Source organism: Doryrhamphus excisus, linkage group LG2, assembly GCF_037039965.1.
Source record: "Doryrhamphus excisus strain RoL-2023G ecotype Guam linkage group LG2, RoL_Dexc_Guam_v1.1, whole genome shotgun sequence".
Lineage (NCBI taxonomy): Eukaryota > Metazoa > Chordata > Actinopteri > Syngnathiformes > Syngnathidae > Doryrhamphus > Doryrhamphus excisus.
The window spans coordinates 11065001-11070000 of NC_136358.1; positions in this window are offsets into that span (position 1 = coordinate 11065001).

Sequence of the window (5000 nt, forward strand, 5' to 3'; positions counted from 1 at the left end):
GGGCCAGTTTAAAAGCGCACCCGACAGGCCTGGAGCCCCGAGGCGGCCTGGAGGTGCGGCCAAACGCCGCTGCAAGCTCCAGTAGAGTACCCAGTGTGTCAAGAAAAGGGGGGAAAAAGTGACAGAGTCCCAACGGGGCGAGTTTAAAAGCGCACCCGACAGGCCTGGAGCCCCTAGGCGGCCTGGAGGTGCGGCCAAACGCCGCTGCAAGCTCCAGTAGAGTACCCAGTGTGTCAAGAAAAGGGGGGGAAAAGTGACAAAGTCCCAACGGGGCCAGTTTAAAAGCGCACCCGACAGGCCTGGAGCCCCTAGGCGGCCTGGAGGTGCGGCCAAACGCCGCTGCAAGCTCCAGTAGAGTACCCAGTGTGTCAAGAAAAGGGGGGAAAAAGTGACAGAGTCCCAACGGGGCCAGTTTAAAAGCGCACCCGACAGGCCTGGAGCCCCTAGGCGGCCTGGAGGTGCGACCAAACGCCGCTGCAAGCTCCAGTAGAGTACCCAGTGTGTCAAGAAAAGGGGGGAAAAAGTGACAAAGTCCCAACGGGGCCAGTTTAAAAGCGCACCCGACAGGCCTGGAGCCCCTAGGCGGCCTGGAGGTGCGACCAAACGCCGCTGCAAGCTCCAGTAGAGTACCCAGTGTGTCAAGAAAAGGGGGGGAAAAGTGACAAAGTCCCAACGGGGCCAGTTTAAAAGCGCACCCGACAGGCCTGGAGCCCCTAGGCGGCCTGGAGGTGCGGCCAAACGCCGCTGCAAGCTCCAGTAGAGTACCCAGTGTGTCAAGAAAAGGGGGGGAAAAGTGACAAAGTCCCAACGGGGCCAGTTTAAAAGCGCACCCGACAGGCCTGGAGCCCCGAGGCGGCCTGGAGGTGCGGCCAAACGCCGCTGCAAGCTCCAGTAGAGTACCCAGTGTGTCAAGAAAAGGGGGGAAAAAGTGACAAAGTCCCAACGGGGCCAGTTTAAAAGCGCACCCGACAGGCCTGGAGCCCCGAGGCGGCCTGGAGGTGCGGCCAAACGCCGCTGCAAGCTCCAGTAGAGTACCCAGTGTGTCAAGAAAAGGGGGGGAAAAGTGACAAAGTCCCAACGGGGCCAGTTTAAAAGCGCACCCGACAGGCCTGGAGCCCCTAGGCGGCCTGGAGGTGCGACCAAACGCCGCTGCAAGCTCCAGTAGAGTACCCAGTGTGTCAAGAAAAGAGGGGGAAAAGTGACAAAGTCCCAACGGGGCCAGTTTAAAAGCGCACCCGACAGGCCTGGAGCCCCGAGGCGGCCTGGAGGTGCGGCCAAACGCCGCTGCAAGCTCCAGTAGAGTACCCAGTGTGTCAAGAAAAGAGGGGGAAAAGTGACAAAGTCCCAACGGGGCCAGTTTAAAAGCGCACCCGACAGGCCTGGAGCCCCGAGGCGGCCTGGAGGTGCGGCCAAACGCCGCTGCAAGCTCCAGTAGAGTACCCAGTGTGTCAAGAAAAGAGGGGGAAAAGTGACAGAGTCCCAACGGGGCCAGTTTAAAAGCGCACCCGACAGGCCTGGAGCCCCTAGGCGGCCTGGAGGTGCGACCAAACGCCGCTGCAAGCTCCAGTAGAGTACCCAGTGTGTCAAGAAAAGGGGGGGAAAAGTGACAAAGTCCCAACGGGGCGAGTTTAAAAGCGCACCCGACAGGCCTGGAGCCCCTAGGCGGCCTGGAGGTGCGACCAAACGCCGCTGCAAGCTCCAGTAGAGTACCCAGTGTGTCAAGAAAAGGGGGGAAAAAGTGACAAAGTCCCAACGGGGCCAGTTTAAAAGCGCACCCGACAGGCCTGGAGCCCCGAGGCGGCCTGGAGGTGCGGCCAAACGCCGCTGCAAGCTCCAGTAGAGTACCCAGTGTGTCAAGAAAAGGGGGGAAAAAGTGACAGAGTCCCAACGGGGCGAGTTTAAAAGCGCACCCGACAGGCCTGGAGCCCCTAGGCGGCCTGGAGGTGCGGCCAAACGCCGCTGCAAGCTCCAGTAGAGTACCCAGTGTGTCAAGAAAAGGGGGGGAAAAGTGACAAAGTCCCAACGGGGCCAGTTTAAAAGCGCACCCGACAGGCCTGGAGCCCCTAGGCGGCCTGGAGGTGCGACCAAACGCCGCTGCAAGCTCCAGTAGAGTACCCAGTGTGTCAAGAAAAGGGGGGAAAAAGTGACAGAGTCCCAACGGGGCCAGTTTAAAAGCGCACCCGACAGGCCTGGAGCCCCTAGGCGGCCTGGAGGTGCGACCAAACGCCGCTGCAAGCTCCAGTAGAGTACCCAGTGTGTCAAGAAAAGAGGGGGAAAAGTGACAAAGTCCCAACGGGGCCAGTTTAAAAGCGCACCCGACAGGCCTGGAGCCCCGAGGCGGCCTGGAGGTGCGGCCAAACGCCGCTGCAAGCTCCAGTAGAGTACCCAGTGTGTCAAGAAAAGAGGGGGAAAAGTGACAAAGTCCCAACGGGGCCAGTTTAAAAGCGCACCCGACAGGCCTGGAGCCCCGAGGCGGCCTGGAGGTGCGGCCAAACGCCGCTGCAAGCTCCAGTAGAGTACCCAGTGTGTCAAGAAAAGGGGGGAAAAAGTGACAGAGTCCCAACGGGGCGAGTTTAAAAGCGCACCCGACAGGCCTGGAGCCCCTAGGCGGCCTGGAGGTGCGGCCAAACGCCGCTGCAAGCTCCAGTAGAGTACCCAGTGTGTCAAGAAAAGGGGGGGAAAAGTGACAAAGTCCCAACGGGGCCAGTTTAAAAGCGCACCCGACAGGCCTGGAGCCCCTAGGCGGCCTGGAGGTGCGGCCAAACGCCGCTGCAAGCTCCAGTAGAGTACCCAGTGTGTCAAGAAAAGGGGGGAAAAAGTGACAGAGTCCCAACGGGGCCAGTTTAAAAGCGCACCCGACAGGCCTGGAGCCCCTAGGCGGCCTGGAGGTGCGACCAAACGCCGCTGCAAGCTCCAGTAGAGTACCCAGTGTGTCAAGAAAAGGGGGGAAAAAGTGACAAAGTCCCAACGGGGCCAGTTTAAAAGCGCACCCGACAGGCCTGGAGCCCCTAGGCGGCCTGGAGGTGCGACCAAACGCCGCTGCAAGCTCCAGTAGAGTACCCAGTGTGTCAAGAAAAGAGGGGGAAGAGTGACAGAGTCCCGACGGGGCGAGTTTAAAAGCGCACCCGACAGGCCTGGAGCCCCGAGGCGGCTTTAAATTGCCGGGAAATGCGACGTGGAGTGTCGCTGTCCAGCCTTCGGTGCTGAACCGCAAGCCCGCCGAGCGAATGAACACGACGCACGGACGGCCGGTGGCACGCCATAGAGCGGTTTAAAATAAAAGAGGGACGGCCGGAAGCCCCTCCGGCCCCGCTGTAAAGTTTGTGAAAACGAGGGCGGGACCCCCGGCGCACTAAAGCGGCTCGGTGTTGCGGGGAGAGCCGCTGCAAAGTGTGTGAATTTCACGCGGGAGGCTGGCGGCTCGCTGCCCGCGCTGCCCTGCTTTGAAACACGCTGCAAAGTGTATGAAATGACGGCGGGGGGGCCAGCGGGAGGCTTGCGGGAGGAAGGCCGCTCGCTGGCCGCGCTGCCCTGCTTTGAAACACGCTGCAAAGTGTATGAAATGACGGCGGGGGGCCAGCGGGAGGCTTGCGGGAGGAAGGCCGCTCGCTGGCCGCGCTGCCCTGCTTTGAAACACGCTGCAAAGTGTATGAAATGACGGCGGGGGGCCAGCGGGAGGCTTGCGGGAGGAAGGCCGCTCGCTGGCCGCGCTGCCCTGCTTTGAAACACGCTGCAAAGTGTATGAAATGACGGCGGGGGGCCAGCGGGAGGCTTGCGGGAGGAAGGCCGCTCGTTGGCCGCGCTGCCCTGCTTTGAAACACGCTGCAAAGTGTATGAAATGACGGCGGGGGGGGGGCCAGCGGGAGGCTTGCGGGAGGAAGGCCCCTCGCTGCCGGCAATGCCCTGCTTTGAAACACGCTGCAAAGTGTACGAAATGACGGCGGGGGGCCAGCGGGAGGCTTGCGGGAGGAAGGCCGCTCGCTGGCCGCGCTGCCCTGCTTTGAAACACGCTGCAAAGTGTACGAAATGACGGCGGGGGGCCAGCGGGAGGCTTGCGGGAGGAAGGCCGCTCGCTGGCCGCGCTGCCCTGCTTTGAAACACGCTGCAAAGTGTACGAAATGACGGCGGGGGGCCAGCGGGAGGCTTGCGGGAGGAAGGCCGCTCGCTGGCCGCGCTGCCCTGCTTTGAAACACGCTGCAAAGTGTATGAAATGACGGCGGGGGGGGGGCCAGCGGGAGGCTTGCGGGAGGAAGGCCCCTCGCTGCCGGCAATGCCCTGCTTTGAAACACGCTGCAAAGTGTACGAAATGACGGCGGGGGGCCAGCGGGAGGCTTGCGGGAGGAAGGCCGCACGCTGGCCGCGCTGCCCTGCTTTGAAACACGCTGCAAAGTGTACGAAATGACGGCGGGGGGCCAGCGGGAGGCTTGCGGGAGGAAGGCCGCTCGCTGGCCGCGCTGCCCTGCTTTGAAACACGCTGCAAAGTGTACGAAATGACGGCGGGGGGCCAGCGGGAGGCTTGCGGGAGGAAGGCCGCTCGCTGGCCGCGCTGCCCTGCTTTGAAACACGCTGCAAAGTGTATGAAATGACGGCGGGGGGGGGGGGCCAGCGGGAGGAAGGCCGCTCGCTGGCCGCGCTGCCCTGCTTCGAAACCCCGCTGCAAAGTGTATGAAATGACGGCGTCATTGACGGGTCAATGGGGGGAAAATGTTTGAAAATGTGACAGAGTGTCAAATGAATGGCGGTCAATGGGGGAAAAAAATGTTGGAAAATATGACAGAGTGTCAAATGAATGGCGGTCAATGGGGGGAAAAATGTTTGAAAATATGACAGAGTGTCAAATGAATGGCGGTCAATGGGGGAAAAATGTTTGAAAATATGACAGAGTGTCAAATGAATGGCGGCCAATGAGTGTTTTGGTCAACCAGGGATTTTCGCTTAGACGGGAGAAGGTAAAACAGCCGAGAGGGGGGGGGGGGGGATACCTTACCTTCTCCCGTATA